General features: G+C 38.6%; 1 long non-coding RNA gene across 3 annotated transcripts in view; it reads right to left on the bottom strand.

The window, feature by feature from the left end:
- LOC134485698 (uncharacterized) overlaps window positions 1-17,553 on the bottom strand; it is a 95,963-nt gene that overhangs the window by 26,702 nt on the left and 51,708 nt on the right. The window contains exon 5 of one of the 3 annotated variants that reach the window (XR_015678397.1): window positions 923-3,093. The exons of 1 other annotated variant lie outside the window; for it this stretch is intronic. This is a non-coding gene — a long non-coding RNA (uncharacterized LOC134485698). Of the gene's footprint in view, window positions 1-922; window positions 3,094-17,553 lie in introns of those variants that run through there. One more of the 3 variants, XR_015678399.1, reaches the window with a different exon arrangement.

The raw sequence follows: 17,553 nt of genomic DNA, 5'->3' as shown, positions 1-17,553 counted from the left end.
GTGTGTGGGTGTGTGCATGTGTGTGTGTCTGTGTGTTTCTCTGTGTGTCTTTGTGTGTGTGTGTGCGTGTGCATGTGTCTGTCTGTCTGTGTCTGTGTGTGCGTGTATGCATGTGTGTGTCTGTGTGTGTCTGTATGTGTGTGTATGTGTGTGTGTGTACTCATATGTATGCATGTGCATGCATACATGACATGTTTCTTTTAACCCTAGAACAATGATTTGAGAAGAGTTAGATGTTTTGATTGTTATTACTCATTTGCATTTTAAGGAAGAAAGCTTTCCTTTGAATGTTTAAAACAAGGCACTTAAGAATGGTGAAAGATTGTATGAGCCAGAGGGAATTTAGATACTAAGGAAACAAGGTCTTCTAAACATTACAGGACGACGCATGTGTGGCTACATGCACAGGGCCTGCATTGATCTAAGCTGGGTGGGGTCCCAGTGCTGGGGGTTGGGGATGGAGGGTAGAGACCAGCACTCTTCCCTAACCCAAAAGCTATCCTGATCACAAAGGAGAAATTAGTTTCCTTCAGTGAAGTCTCACTGGGAATACTAACCATATTTATGGTCAGATCCTATACCAAGTAGTAATGGACTAAACAAAATCAACTCAATGAGGTTTTTGTAGAATTTTATTTCATACTGCTTTGTTTGGGCATTTTTTGTCTTATTAATCATTTGTTTGTATATTATGGATGCCAATTTTGTATTTTACAGGTTTATGTGTATGTTTCTTGTGTTTTCTCTTTATTTTGAATTCTGTTCTTCTGTTTGTTTGTTTACCTGTTTAGTCTTAAAGAGAGAAAAAATGGTGGAGTTGGGTGGGTAGGGAGGTGGGGATGGTGTGGAGGAAGAATACCTTGTCTGTAAAAATATTTTTATTTTTAAAAAGGTGGGCACAAAAATTCTCAAACAAATATTTCATGATACCTATACATGTTTATTTCCCAATCAGGCAAATTTCATATTACACAAGTTTTGCTCCACATATGTCATGCACCTGTGATAAATTTAGAAATTGAACTTTTTCTTTGGCTATTTCTTTATTAATTTAGTGCATATGTATGAGTGAGTGTATATGTGTGTATGTATTCGTATATGCATGTATGTGCATATGTTTGTGTGTGCATGTGTGTGTGTGTTTGTGTGTATGCATGTGTGTGTATTTGTGTGTGTGTGCATGTGTGTGTTTGTGTGTATGCATGTGTGTGTATTTGTGTGTGTGTGTGTGTGTGTGTGTGTGTGTGTATGTGTGTCACATGTGCACTAAATCCAGAGGAATTAAATGAGAACATCGGATCCCTTGCAGCAGTCTTGGGATGCCTGACACAGTTGCTAGGAACCCAGGTCTTCTGCAAGAGGAAGAAGCATTTTAAGCCGTAGACACATCTCTCTCATCCCAGTTTTTTTTAATGTATAGAAGAGAAAAGCAAAATATATCACCTGAGAATGGAATCTAAGATTCTGAAATTTCTTAAGCCAGTTTACCTTAAGTAGTTCATCTTAAAAAAAAAAGATAAAAGAAAAAAAAGGAACAAAGTTTGTGAAAAACAGATGTACCATGGATAAAAGATAGAGAAACTCATTTTGTCTCTGCTATCCCAAGGGTATCCAGGCTGCCTTCACTGTATTTTCAGGTCTTTTATTCCCTCAGTAAGTTTCACTAAGGTGTATTTATAGTGCACAGACACCTCATCAATGGCATACACTGAAGACTATGTCTCTATGCTGTCCTGAGCCCACTTCTCTCTCAGCGTAGCCAGGCCCATTGCCCATGGAGATGAACTGAAGGGAGAGAAGCTTAACCAGGGAGGGGGGAATGCAATGCAGGATTATAGTTAGTGATGAGAACTTGATCTGTGGAGTTGAGCAAGCTGACTTAAAGACAAATACTCCACAAGGAAGCTTCCAAAAGAGTCCTTTGAAGTCTTTCTGCCTTCAGTAAATAATCAGTTGGAAAAGCTGTGTCAATAATAATTTAAGAATATACCAAGTGTGTAGGAAATAAAGTGTAAGCTGATAGCACTTTGTGTTTAAAGAAGCAACAAGGATGCTTCAGCTACAGAAACATAATATCTTAGTTTCAGGGAAGAATAGTCTAAGAGGAGATATTTCTGGAGTTCACATTTCCTTTCTATATGTCCAATTAACCTTTATTAACTTAGAAAATATCACATTCTAATTTGATTGGCAGCATCAGAGCTGGCGCCAGGCAGAGGAGTGGAGAAGCCCTGCTGTAAAATCATGGTTTATTAATACATCATTAAGCACTTTAAATGGATTCCAATGGTGTATTTCTTAGGGAGAAATAATTCAGTATTTGTTAGCTATGACAGAACAGAACTGAAATTTACATTGTAAACCTTAACACTGAAAGTCCTAATGTGCCAGCAATTGGATTACGTTTCACGAAATGATAGTGTAAGCCACCCGCCTCTTTACCAAATAGAGCCATAAATGTTAATGATTATATGCTTTGTCCAGACAAAAACATATTATCATCCAGTAATATGATCTAAAATGTTTGAGCACAAATAATATAAGAATCAGATTTATTTGCACTGAGAATGTAATGGGACTTAATCCAATGTGATCTGACTTCAGAGAATTCTGAGTAGAGTTGAAGACACAATTAGAGTTGTATGTGGTTCCTGTGAGCAAGCATTCAGGAAGCCTGCCATGATTTCAGGCCACCATTACATTTCCCCCTGTGTGTAAACATAACAAACAATGCTGAAACACCCCTAGATTTTGATTTAGCCAACATTTGCATCTTTATTTTAAAATATCAAACTGAACAGTGGGCATGTCTACAAATTCATCTTCTGCTTTTAATTTCGATTTTTAGACAAATTCTAAAGAGAAAGGTGAAGTACGTGGATGATCTGTGAGACTGTTCATAGGTGAGTGGATCCCGTGTCTCGGAAGAAGGTTACTCTATCACTATCCACTTCATTCCCTTGAAACAGAATCTCTCGCTGAAGCTGGAGAAAGCCCGCTGCCCAGCGGATCCCGGAATCTTCTCTGTCTGCCTCCTGACAGTGCTGGGATTCAGGCTTGGATGGTTCATGTTGGTTTCCTCTGTCTGCCTTTCTGCAGGACAAGTAAGTAGGCATGAATGGTTTCACACGGGTGCTTGGGATTTCATGTGGGTACTCTGTTCCTCGTGCTTCTGCAGCAAGAACTCTTCTCTACTGAGTCCTCTCTGTAGGTCACATGGCCCATCATCATGTGTGATTTATTTAAGAAACATTATAGGTGCATGATTCTCATTTATGTATCATGGCACATAAGGCACAGAATTATTTCCACAAAAATATTTGACATTTAAAAATCTTAGAAAATATTAATTAGATGAAAACTAACAAATACAATTTAGTGCATCTTCACAGTACTAATTAGACATATATAATTTAATTTGCAGAACAGTGCTCTGAGCCTCCTGTTGTCTTAACCTCTCATTGTCAATGTTTGTCTTTATACTTTAAATATTTTTGATGTTTGGCTGATGTGCCAAGAAGAAGGACTACACGACTACAATATGGCATGTCAACCCAGTGAAATAAACCATTTCATGCAAATAATTTTTTCTCAGCACCCACACATACAAACACAGAGACACATGAATACACATCCATAAACACACTAAACCAATAAATAAATTTAAATTTAAAAGCTGTATACCAATGAGAACTCAACCTATTATTATCTACCCTCCCGGAAGTAAGTTATTAGGCAGAAATTGTGAATTAATTCCTGTGAAAATTCCAACACACACAAGAAAGAAAAACTATCTTGGAGGAAATCACAATATCAGGCTGCTTCTCTGCATGAGTAGAATGGTTCTGCCTTTGGATTAAATTGCGTGATTGTCTTTCCACATGACCCCTACACAAGTAACGGCAGTAAGTGGCTGTTTCTAGTGGGCTCCGGGGACATTTAAGGAAAAGCAACATAGAGGCTGTTTCTAAAACAGAGAACTGCACATCCATGTAAACTGTTGCTGCAACTCCATTTTGTGTAAATCCAGGTGCGCTTCCCTGGGTAGGGAGGTCCTGGTGACATATACACAGCTCATACCTAAGAGCAAGATAATGGCATCAGGATGAAGTCACCGGACAACATTGTGAGCTTCTTTACAATAGAAGTAAGAAAAGAGAGGCAGATGGGACACAAACTATGGCAGTTGTGAACCAGGAAGCATGTAAGCAGTCAGGTTAACAGGCTCCTTCCGTTAGACCTGAGAGTTGATGTTGGGAGATTAAGCATGACCTGCTGAGTAACACTAGAACAATTATTTTAACTTTGTGTGTGTGCTTACTCTATCTTTGTGCTATTATTACTTCTTTGAGAATTCCATACATTATCTTCCGATCATATTCATCCTAAACTAACTCTTCTCAGATAGGTCCCCCTTCCCTACCCACCCAACATTGTGTCTTTTTTAAACCCCACTAAGTAGAATTTGTATGCCTCAACTATTCTTTGGCATGTGGCTCTCTACGACGACGGAGCATTCCTGACTTAGCAGAGCCCACACTTTCATGACAACCTTTCCCCGCCCCCGCCCTCTGCATCTATCAGTCGCCAGCAGCAGTTCCTCCGCTGGGCATGGGGTTCAGAGCCTACTGCTCGCCACCAGGCTGAAATCTGGTCTGCCTCAGACCAAAAATCTCTAAACAACAACAAAAATGGCAGCTTCAACATCATGAAAATGTGATCATAAAAAGAAAGTGTCTCTTATTTATTCATGATCTTGTTTGAAGAGCTAAAAGGAAAGGGAAACCCAAAGTGTTCTCAACATCAGGATAAACACAACATACAATATTTGTAAGCTCTACTGAAAATCAAGGGATTATGTATGTGAAGCACCTGGATGTGCCTAACAGGATGAAAGGATACACAGTATCATCTAAAGCAGTGGTTCTTAGCCTTCCTAATGCCGAGAACCCTTTAATACAGTTCCTCCTGTTGTGGTTCTCATTCTGCCTAAGGTATAGCAGCTTCTTAACACTCCTTTTCTTTTGTTTCCTCTTGGTTGCTGTAATGCACACATCTCTTGGGCTGCCACCATCTGGCATTGCTCTCTTTAGATCAACGGTTCTCACTGTGGAACATGACACCTTAGGCAAGCTTCTATCTCCAAATACGTTTACACCATGACTCCCAACAGTAGAAAAATTACAGTCATGAAGTAGAAGCAAAAATCATTATATAGTTGGGGTCACTATAGCGCGAGGAAATAAAACTCCCTAACTTGAAGATATTGTGTAATTTTGAAATTGTACCTGTGGCAACTGGAAGCAGTGTGCATCTTATATTTCTAAAGAATGCATCTGCTGTAAATAGACTTACATTTGGAGGCAGCATGATAGTGATGATATGTGTTGACCTAACATGAATCAATAGGGTGATTATGTGCAGTGAAAAAATGGACACAAAGGCTTCAGATATCACGAGATGCGAGAGAGCGTCACTGCTAAAAAACTAACCCTAACCACATGCTTCTTCATCTTTTTTATATCCTTAGTAGAAGGAATTGGAAGAACTTAGAAAAGGCAAACTGAAGAAAATTCTGAATGCTTCAGTCAGATTTTTAAGGGGCGATTTTTGTGGAATCTCAGAAGGCCAGGCTCACAAGGGATCACATGAGAAAATATATTCAGATATAGAATGAAGCCATTCATGCCAAACTTTGGCAAAATAATTCTATGTATTTTCTCAGATAGGCCTGAAATTTGAGTGATGCTTAATTTATAGTATCAGAATTAATTTAATGAAGAAAAATTCAGGCTAACATCATATTCATGATGATGCCCAGTTACAGCTGTTTGCTTTTGGTGAAGGTTGAAATGGAAATTTGTAAGAGAGAGATATGAAAAGTATGTGGACTGTCCAGAAAATCAGTGTGCTTCCCTAAGTGGTTCAGAGAAAGAGGCCTTTGTGACTGACGAGATCTTTCTTTCGTAATAGGAACCAACCATTTTCATGTTGGCAATAGGAAAAGTCTTTGAAGGAATCTCAGAAATCCATGAGACTCTACATGGAAAGCTTCACAGAGACAAACTGCAAAGCAATTTGAATGATTTCCTTTCTTGGTATCAGCCAAAAATCCTCTAACAGACCTATTTTACTAGGGTCCCAGAGCCCAGGAATTTGGAATCTGCTACAGTGTGCTTCAAGGAGAACCTTGCTACTATTCTGTCTGGCAGCAGAACTCAGCATTGGCAAAGTGGTTCTGGTTTTGCAGTTCTTCAGAATGGAAGAGGTAAGAGGTCATGGGGGCTTCTTAAAAATCCAGAGTAAGTCATTTCCTCTTAGGAAATTATAGCCAGAGTCATATTTCCTGCTTGGGACTCTTCAGATGAGGGAAGATGCATAAAGCTGTGGGTAGGAAGTGGAAGCTTGAGCTGAAATGAAGAGCCCAAGAGGCTGGGGATGCCAAGATCATGAGCTATCAGAGCAGAAAGCTGAAATAGCCAGGTGGAACCAACTAAGTCAGACACATGCTAGATCTGAGGTTGGGGAATCTATAGTCTCTGGTTTAGCTTGGTCCCCTCCCTTGTTTCTGTAGCTCCAATCTTCCTTTGAGCTGGGATGTTTATACCATGCCTCTGTATACTAGAAGTGTGTAACAGCCTCTTCTCTTTTATAGGGACATGCCGCAAAGATGTTGCACTTAGTCTTCATGAATACATTTTAGACCTTGGACTACTTTGTGGACTCTTATAAGAAGTTTTAAATACATTCTGTGTTATGGAATGGCCATGCTCTTCTAAGGCCAGAGGAAAATTGTTATGGCTTGACTCTGAAATGTCCCTATAGATTTGTGTTTTAAGTGGTTGGTCCCCAGTTGGTGCTATTATTTGGTAGGTTCCAGAAAGTGGAAGTTGAGGTGTAGCTAGTGAAATAGGTCACTGTGTGAACTACATTCATGGGAGAATATCATCCTCACCCAATCACTGTCTGAGTGTCTGACTCCCAGTCTGCTGTGATGTGAAAAGCTTCAGCAACAGTTTGATGCTGCCCTGAGATGAGCTTTTCCCCTGGGCATTCCCTGACAAGATGGGCTCAAACTTTGAAAAACTGAAGCTTCATAAATATTTCTTTCCTCAAGTTGTTTCTGTCACATATGAAAGTAACTAATACGTAATCTTTTTTTTCTTTTTCTTTTTTTCGGAGCTGGGGACCGAACCCAGGGCCTTGCGTTTGCTAGGCAAGCGCTCTACCACTGAGCTAAATCCCCAACCCATACGTAATCTTTTAACATTGTATCAACAGCATACTATGATACAATAGGGATGGCAGTTGGTAATGTATATAAGCAGCTAGAATTAATAATTATCAGATTCCTTTTCTTATACCTATTATATCACTAGCTACTTTGTAACACACATATATTATCAACATAATATAGTAGACAGATCTTTGGAGAAGGCAGACCATAATTCCATTACTTCTCTTCACTATCTTTTATTTTCTTTGACTCCTAACCAAGCATGTATATTTTATCTTGGTAATAAAAGCCCACTTTTTTTAGGATAACCTCATCAAAAAGATTGGGACAGGAATTTCAAACAATTCTCATAGGTTTCGATCTTATAACTGTGGGTTTCAGCCTGCTTGGAATCCTTCCTTCTTGGTTGCTTTCCTCCATGAACTTCAAGCTCCAGAATTAGAAATAGAAGTAACAGTTTTACATGCTGTTAAAACTGTTAAAATAGCTTCCTGTAATCCAACTGCGTATAGCAAATCCCTAAATGCATGTGATTGTGTAATGAATGTTGCAAATTGTATATTTATGCATACATGTGTGTGTTTCTATGCTGGTTCTGGGAATTCTGTAGTTGATTCTCTAGCATACGATGCTTTAAAATGCAACACAGATACCATTTTCATTAACACACAAGACAAAGGCAAGTGACAGCACAATATATGAATCGTTACTCACATTACCACTTGTAGACATTTGTAATCAGGCACATAAGATGACAGGGGTGATTTTGCCCAAAGAGCTCTTCCTTTGTAAGAGTTTAGTTGAAATGAGCACATGATTGTTTTGGAAATTCCTATCTGTGTTCTAAGTATTGGGATCTTAAATTCCCCACCAAGACCTTACTGAAAGCTTTAAAGTCTTCTAACTACTCAGAAATCACTGTCTTCTGTAGCTTCGAGGTCAAGAATTCTTTTTTAAAAAAAAAAGAGGGTTGGGGATTTAGCTCAGTGGTAGAGTGCTTGCCTAGCAATCACAAGGCCCTGGGTTCGATCCTCAGCTCCGGGGGGTGGGGGGGAAGAGCTATACTTTAAAGATCACATCATTGTAATGTGAATGGTATTTCCATTCTGCAAGGTCATCTCTTTAGAGTCAGACACCAGACATGAGGCCATGGGTCTCCTCAACTGACCTAGGAGATTGTAATGTAGAAAGAGTAAGGTTGGGCCCTGCCACCCTTGGTGTAGCCAGAGTATATTGGAGTCACAGATGCTGCTAGGTCTTGACCAGTAGAAGAATGCTTTATACGTTTGCTGAAATGGTGAGAACACAGGGCTTGAAGGAGAATCTAGGACAGTGACTCTGTACTCTAACCATAACAAAATAGAGTCTGTGCACCTTTCCAAACCTGTAAAGGATTTCAGTATTAACTGGTACCCCCAAATATAGGTAATATGAGATGAAGAGTATCATAGTCCCTGGGAAATAATTCACAAATTGAAATGTGGGCATGGTTTTCCTTAGTTAATTTGATTGGGTTAACAAATTGCCATGGAGTGGTTATGTTACTAGCTTCAGAAACAAATTCTTCACTCCTTTCAAGGCTATGAATGTCAAAAACAAGACCCTGGTGGATTCGATACCTAGTTGGTCACCTGCTTCCTGAATCAGAGATTCCTCTGTCTCAGATTTCTGTTTCTATAGCAAAATTCTTGAGGACATCAGTTTTTAAGAGGAAAAGCTTTATTTTGCTTACATTTTAGAGTTTTTCATTTGTTGTTGATTTGTGTGTTGCTTTTCTCATGTAACAAGAAAACATATCACAGAGACATAATCTTCACCTCACATGTATGAGTAAAAGTGAGAAAATGTGTGCCCAATGGACTACATTCTTTCCTTCATTTGCAAACATGCCTGCATTGTCCTATGACAGTCCAGTAGAACATTTCTTTTTAATAGTTTCAAGCCTAGGAGTTAAGCCTCCTGCACACTGGCATGTAAGGGAAATTCAAGAGGTAAATAGTGGAAGGTACTTATAGGTATCTTTGTGTGCTAGAATGCAGACTTTTCATGGAGACAAGGAAAAATACCTTTCTGCAAGAGAGGGTCCACATTTCCAACAATCTCCATGTCAGTTCTTCTCTGTGGCCTTAGGACTTTCAGAAGTAACTAACATTACTGAAATGTAAACCTTATGTGAAAGAATGCAGAATCCTAATATGGCAAGAGCCACATGGCCACCAGTACTCTTCTCACAATAGTGACTGGATTATCTAGTGCATAGGAAAACTCAGAGTCATGAACTTGCTATGTGTTTGACATTGGCTAATTAACTGTGTAGTCTTCAGAATTACATAGATGTCAAACGAGCTATATTTTATATAGGTTTGTATTTATCATATGATATCTAATATACCAAAGTCTACAGATTGACTTCTGAAATAATGGCCACAGAATATAGTCAGTATATAGTCAATATCTATTACTGGATGGATGTTTATCTATGGGGAAATCAGTCTTTTGTGAGATTATGTCTATCATAGTATCATTGTTGCTATACAATATACATCACCTACATATGAAAAATGCATTCATTATTTTCCTCAGCTATTCCACTTATTTGCAATAGGGTATTTCATATCAGGTAAGGATGCAGTTTCACAGAGATTCCTTGGGCAGTTTCTCATTTTAGAGGCAAGTTACCACCTGCCCACACCTTTGCCATATGTGGTGACAGAAGGAAAGCACAATCACAAGTGTTCCTTAATAAAAAGGGAAGCAGAGGCGATAGAAGTGCACAGAACACATGAGGCCACCTGGGTGCACTCTCCCAGTTTTCTACATCGAGGGATATAGTAAAAGCAGTACTTTGTATGGGAGCCCTCTCAGTGGCTTGGAGCAGTTACAAGGCTCAGTACTCTTCCCTTGGCTGTTTTCACTCTGCTTTCTGGTTCATCCTTTAATATTTTAACAGAAGACATCCCTGTTGGTGGGCTAGTATCTGTGTGTTTGTGTGTGTGTGTGTGTGTGTGTGTGTGTGTGTGTGTGTGTGTCTGTGCTCTGAACCAATTTCCTCCGACTTGAAACATTCCCTTGGGAAAGAAGCTAGCAAGAAGCAGGCAGCTCATGAAATTTACAAAAGTCAGGAAGCTCACAAAACTTACAAGGTTCAGGAAGCCCCTTGGGTGTAAATAAGTAATAAACAATTGATGGGCTGGAAGGGGTTTTATGGTGTAGTGCCTGCTTTCAAGTCATTCGGGGGAATTCAGGGATGTACCATTCCTGGGTTGTCACTCATCCCGATGGGCCGCTATAGTAAAGCAGATGCATGGCCTCACGATATACTTGTAATGAATCCCTAGGCCATACTCCTGTAATTCTTCAGGCAGGTTCTTGTAAATAGTTATTACCAACCTTGTGTGAATCATTCCTCACTCCTCATCCTGTAAATGACAATTTACCCATTAATTTCCAACCTCTTACACATGTTCCTATAAGGATCCCTGTGCTCACTGATGCTCATGTCAGTATCTCCTCATGCATGGTCTCATAATCAATGCCCTGCCCCCAATCCTATGAGTAACTCCTCTCACCTATCCCAGGGATCAAACTTTCACATAAGCACCAATAAATAGCCCCATAGACATTCTCCCACGAACAGCCCTTCACACACGCTCTGGGATTTACAACGAACTCTTTGGCTCACCAAGCTAGATTTAGAAGGAATGTTTTCTCTTTTTGTTGTTTCCAGTTGCTCTAGGATAAATAGATATTTATCCTCACTGCTGTAAGAAAGATCATAGAGCAAAAAGGAGAAATAAGAGAGCCCAGTGTGCTCCAAGCACAACTGTGCTCTCTATCTTCCTTTAACTCAAACGTATATCCAGTCCTTAAAATCCTTGAAGATGAGTCTAGAGAGGTGACTCAGTGCTTGAGAGTATGTGCTGCTTTTCCAGAGGCTCTTGGTTCAATTCCGAGAACCCACATGGCTGTTCACAACTGTCTCTAACTCCAGTCACTGGAAATCAAATGCCCTCCTCTGGCCTCTGTGGGAATATCAAATTATAAACAAGATTTACTTTTGTTGAAAGGCTAAACAGAAATCTTTTGAGAAAGTCATCTCAGAAGGTTTTAACGGCCTACAATTAAGATATTAAGATTTGGGTTTTATTCTCTGGTATGAGTATTTGTCCAGAGAATATCATGGGATTGAGAAAATAGCATAGGATGAATTTTATTTCCCAACACGATATATTTTGAATTTGAAATATTTCCTTATTTTTAGTATGAAGACACTCATCTATGCTTAAATTAATATGTAGTGCTGGACAAAAACCCTCAAATATTTAGAGTATTCAGTATATAGACCTGCTAGCAACATTTTTAAAAACATTAAATATATTATTTTTTATTCTCTGACACATAATTGTAATTAATTTTGCTAGGTTCCGGTGACCAATTATTAGATCAAAATTGATGTTTCCCCAGGTGATGTGTTTGATGTAAATCATATACATGCATACATATATATTAGAGCAGTAACCTTGGTTATGTCTGCCAATGACTTCTGTCACTACCCTTTAGGATTTTTGTTTTGTTTTGTTTTCATTTTTTTTTTTGTTTGGGACAGTTCCTGCAATGATCACTTTGATTGAATGTTCTGGCCCTTTGAAACCTCAAACTCCCAAGTTTAAAGTCCCCAAATACTAGTCTTTAATGACTCTCAAACACTGTCATCCCTGAGTAAGGGGATTCTTATTTATTTTCACTGACTTCTTCCCCGTCCAACCCCTTACCCACGCAAAACAGAGCAAAACCTCTTGGTTTCAGCCTATTGGGTCAGAATCATGTTCTACAAAGTTGAGCGTAGCTTAACCTCTGACATTTTTGATGTTTGTATGCCAATCCACATTTAAAAGTTTTTTCTTTAATGTTTTTTGTCACTTTACTATTTAAATCTCAAAGGTGCTGAAGACCAGAAGTTAGGTTTAGAGCATTTACTCTGTCCTTCTACTATGGCGATTACTTTCTTTTCCTCTCTTTTTTTTCTTTAATCTTTTTTTACTGTCCAGTCATTATCCCCTTCAAGGTCTGCCCTCTGACTTCCTCATAAGATGCTTCCTCCCCCATCTCCAAGCAGATGTCCCCATCACCACACCCACATCTCACCAGACCGCCCCACTTTTTCCCTCTCCCACCCAGGTCCCTCCCTCCTTCTGGCCCCCATGATTGCTTTCTTCTCCCTCCCAAGTGGGATTGGGGCATCCTTACTTGGCCCCTTAGTCTTGCTTACCTTCTTGGGTTCTGAGGATTGTATCCTGGGTATTTGGTACTTTTTGTCTAATATCCATTTATAACTGAGTACACCCCATGCATGTCCTCTTGGGTCTGAGTTACCCACTCAGGATGATGTTTTCTAGTTCCATCTATTTGCCTGCAAAACTCATGATGTCCTTGTTCTTAATAGTTGAGTAGTATGAGAACGTATACTTTGTGTGTTTTCTGTTTCCTCTCATCGCACAACGATATCTAGCTTTCTAAAAATGTTCAACCTCTTAAACTTAGACACCACCTCCTCTTTCTGGGCAACACACATACTCATTTGCAACATTCCAGGAAAACTTTGCCAGATGCCACCAGATTCTTGCCAGCCCACCACCACTAAATCATCCCGACTCACTGGAAAGACATTATACACTGTTGGAACCTGCTAGGTTACCTTCGAGTCCCCTAGCTGTTGAGATGCTCCTATGGATGTTGCATGATTAAGAAACTTGGTTGGGGGCTGGGGATTTAGCTCAGTGGTAGAGCGCTTACCTAGGAAGGCCCTGGGTTCGGTCCCCAGCTCCGAAAAAAAGAACCAAAAAAAAAAAAAAAAGAAACTTGGTTGGATTAATGAGCAAAAGACTTTTCTTCAAGGAGACTAGAGGTTGTTACTACCAGATTTTATTCTAAATAAGATATAAAAATAAAATATTTTAAAAACATATTAATATTAGAATGAAAATATCTTATTTTGCTTTTAGTAGTACATTGTAGCTTTTTCATACTATCTTATAAAATATGAAGTGAAATAATAGAATTATCTTATGTGAAAATCATAAATAACTCTGGATCTTGTAAAATTAATTAAAATTATGGGTGGGTGCACATTTTACTTACATCCAACCTTAAGGGCAATATTTGTTCTCATATAATTCAATTTCTAAATTTTATTCTTTTCTTCGAATTGTATTATCTTCTTTCTCTGGGAAGCACTCAGATGTTCTTGCCAGATGACCTAGCCTGAGGTGCAAATTCTGCTTCTGAATGCTAAATGGAAGCTATGAAAACAGATAAAAACGTATTTGTCCATTAGATGTTTGCTGCTATTTTCAATTTATTTCACATTTAAACGTTTTGTGAAATAAAAACAGCATAGGTAAATATAAGATTTCAAGGGCAAACTGTAATGAAGCTCATCCTATCGGCTGAGTCACTGTTGAGATCCTGCTGAGTCATGGTTGAGAAGATTCTAGAGCCTCCATTCCTGCTTGCATATTCAGTTCTCTGACGGTGCATTACACCATTGCTGTAAGGCATAGCTGGGTTGTGGGAAGTGCGAATGGTTTTCATTATTGAAATGTAACTCTATAATCAATTATATATCTCCTAGGGCACAAAAATGCATGTTATTTTTATATTATAATTGTGTCAGGCACATGTCTCCCCAGAATTAGCCACTGTGAATAACTGTTGTTTTTAATGCTTCCAGGGATGAACCCAAGGGCTCACTTATGGCAGGCAGTCCTCACTCTACCATTAGAGCACATCTCCAGCCTGATATCTACACTTCTTTCACAGGGCAGATGGGACTCGGAGACATCTGATCAGCTGCTCTGCATTTGTCTCTGGTGAGCTGAGAAAATGTTAGGTGTCTTCTTTCACATAATTACTTTGGGATCTTCAAATGGAAAGTGAGGCCTTCATTTCCCCTTTGCTATTGCATTTGCTTTGAAGTATCGTTCTATAGAAATGGTCAATAGTAATTGGGTTGTACTAAAAGCAGGAAGGTATTGATATTCAAAATATATTTAGTAGGGATGAGGTGTCATTCCATAATGAAGAATTCATGTTCCAACCTTGCACGGTGCTGTTTCCAGTGTCCTAAACTCCCAGGAGTTATGTTTCATTATTGTGAATAGTCTTTCCGTGTTTACACTGGGGAGCTCTGCCTTGTGTTCACACTACGTGGTTTGCCCAGAAGAAAACACTAATCTCTATGTCTGAGTTGTGTTCTTTCTCACAATTGTATATTTGGGTCATTGTCTCCCAATGTTTATCTAGTATAAAAGTTGTATTATACATTTTTTTCTTTAGAATTTTCCTTGAAAAGAAAAACACGGTAGCCTGAGATTCTACATTTCTCCCAGAATCTTTGACTATAGATACAGGGCCTGAAAATGAGATGAAAGTGTTTAAAATATGGGCATAAGGACAGTTGGGAATCTCCTGGACATTGGGCCATGTAGCAGCTCCCTCTCTTTGCTACCACTCCATTCTATGCTGCCGAATCTACCAACAGAGATTTATTCTATTGACATAATCAATATCAAATAAAAATATAAGAACTACCACTGCTGTTGTAAAGTTATCTGTGAAGGCCTTTCTCAATTAAAAAATTATTCTCAGAATTACCTGTATTATATAAAGCATTATGGCCACAAAATCAGGTCTTGCTACACCAGTGAGAATTGTCCCCTGTGGCCCATTTCTTGTCTTTCATTCCAGATAACGGCAGATCTGTCTTCAGAGTGACTATTCACCTCTTATTCTTCACATTAAATGATCCATAGAAATGTGCAATGAAACTCACACTGGCTGTCATTTATCCACGTTGAACACACATTCTTCTCCATTAGTAATTCACTCTTTTTGTCAGACTACTTCTGCATACACTTCCTTTTATTTTCTCTGTTTGCACTTATATTTTTCTTTCCTTGTTAACTCCTTTTTTTTATTCTGTGTCTTTAAGGTCTGTTTTGATAGCATTTCCAAAAAATATATTTAATCATTTCATTTATTTATAGTGCTAGAACTTTCTCATGAGACATCTTGCAGGTGTTGCTCATGGCATTTCTACATCAGTCATGAAACACAGACCTTTGCAAAGATGAGAGTTGCATCATTGACAGGTGAATGGACTGAAATTAGCTACTTTCCACCCATCATCATAGAAAGCATATGGTAATTGCAAAAGAAAATACTGAATACCCGAAGTGATATGTGTGTGTGTTTGTGTGTGTGTGTGTGTGTGTGTGCGTGTTACAGAGAGACAGAAGTGATGTATGTAGGTGAGTGTTAATGTGTCTCTGTGTGTGAATATGTATTTGAGAGTGTATGTATGCATATGTATGTGAGAGTGTGTGTTTCTGTACACTGGAAAGTATGTGACTAGTGTGTGATAGTATGATTCAGAATACCGAAGTGATATGTATATGTATGTGTGTGTTTGTGTGTGTGTGAGAGAGAGGAGATATATATATATATGTATATATATGTGTGTGTGTGTGTGTGTGTATGTGTGTGCAGATGACTGTATATATGAATGCATATGTACTTGAGTATTTTGTATGAAAGTGCTATATACATGTATACATGTACATATGTGTGTGTCAATATGTATGAATATGTAAACACATTGTGTGAGTGTATATATATTTGTGCACATTAAGGTACATGTGGGGGCCACAGATTAATGTCTATGTCTTTCTGAATCACACTCAACCTTGACTTATGAGCAGGAACCTAATGAATGTACAGTTCCTCTAGACCTTCTGCATAACAGGCCCCAAAAATTATAGGCACACAAAGATGGACCTGATTTTATACTAGGTTGCTAAGGATCATGTAGGTCCTTAGCACTTTTGGTGAATACTTCACAGGTTGAGCCATTTTCCCAGGACTAAAGATATTTAAAATGGATATATGTGTTTGTTCAAATGTGTGCCTGTATGGATTTATGTGCACACTGCTCTTGCAAGCCTACAGAAATCAGAGGGCATTGGGTATCTTGGAGCTGCAGTTGCAGACATTTGTGAGCCATGCTGTGCAGTCCTGGTGGGTGCTCTCTATCCCTTCTCACTCCTCATTCCTTCTTATTGCCCTCCTTCCCTTTCAAAGTGCTTTCCAGTTTTCCCCATTCCCCCATCACAGATGCTTTGTACTTCTATCTCTCTGTTTATAGCTCACCATGAGCTCTTCCTTTTTTCATGTTACATGATTACATCTAAATACTGGAAACTAGGAATGACAAAATTACTCTAATTGCAGCACTTGTCATTTGGCTGTGGGTTACATCATTTACTATAAGAACTTTTAGTTCTATCCGATTACCTGAATATTTCATCATTTTGGTTTCCTTTATACAGAAATGAATGGAGAACTATGGGCAACTAGGACCGGCTAAGAAAGTGAGAATCAGTCTTCTCCAGGACGGAGGCCTCTTATAGGATTTCTGATCCCAAATTAGTCAGTCTGAATCAGATACACTGATCAAGCAACATGAAATGGACTTATCAGGATATAAATGAGTTTCAAAGAGAGTTGGTGAGCACAGTAAGATTAGGAGGGAAAAAGAGTATGGTAGAAATGTTTTGTTTGCTTTCTAGAAAATGGATGGATGTTTAACAAAAAACGTATGTAGATATATAGAAATTTTAGTCTTGGTGAATATTTCTTTCATAGTTTTATATTATAGACATAAGCAAAATAAAATTCCATGAACATATTCTTCCTCTGGTGAGCATTTACGGAGTTCTATTTGGGCTTAGGCAATGGTTGCTTTGCCTCATTAAAAAAGGAAACGTTACAAGTTCAATTTTTAAAACTGCTTTTGGTTAATATTTTGTTTCTCCAAGGAAAGATTTTTAACCACAAATAATGGTCTTGAATTATGTTTTATGTCTCAGTGCTCAGGACTTTCCCTGGATTTAATTATAACTAAGTCCATTTGTTACATTTACTGTGTAATTACAATAATGGTGTGGTGTTTATTTTTTTTAGCTTAGTTCAGAGGAAAGCTGAAGAGATGAGGTATACTACAGAGCAATGGCACTTAAGACACAGAGGTGTGTATTTTTCAAGTAGAACTATACATTAAAAAGTTTTCTTAAACAAGTGTGGAAACAAAGGAAAAACATATCTTTTTGAACTATGAAATCCACCATGAGTACTACACAGTAAGGGGAAAAGATGCTCTGTCCAGTGATACCACTGCTTGTATTATGTCAGCAGCTTGTCCTTGGAGAACATGTGTCAGGTGCCATCATAGCTGAATCTAACAAGTAGAAGGTGATCTT

This window comes from Rattus norvegicus, chromosome 2, assembly GCF_021556685.1.
Source record: "Rattus norvegicus strain SHRSP/BbbUtx chromosome 2, alternate assembly SHRSP_T2T, whole genome shotgun sequence".
Taxonomy (NCBI): Eukaryota; Metazoa; Chordata; class Mammalia; order Rodentia; family Muridae; genus Rattus; species Rattus norvegicus.
Note: the sequence above shows the minus strand (reverse complement) of the source record. Positions and strands in the feature narration are given on the sequence as shown.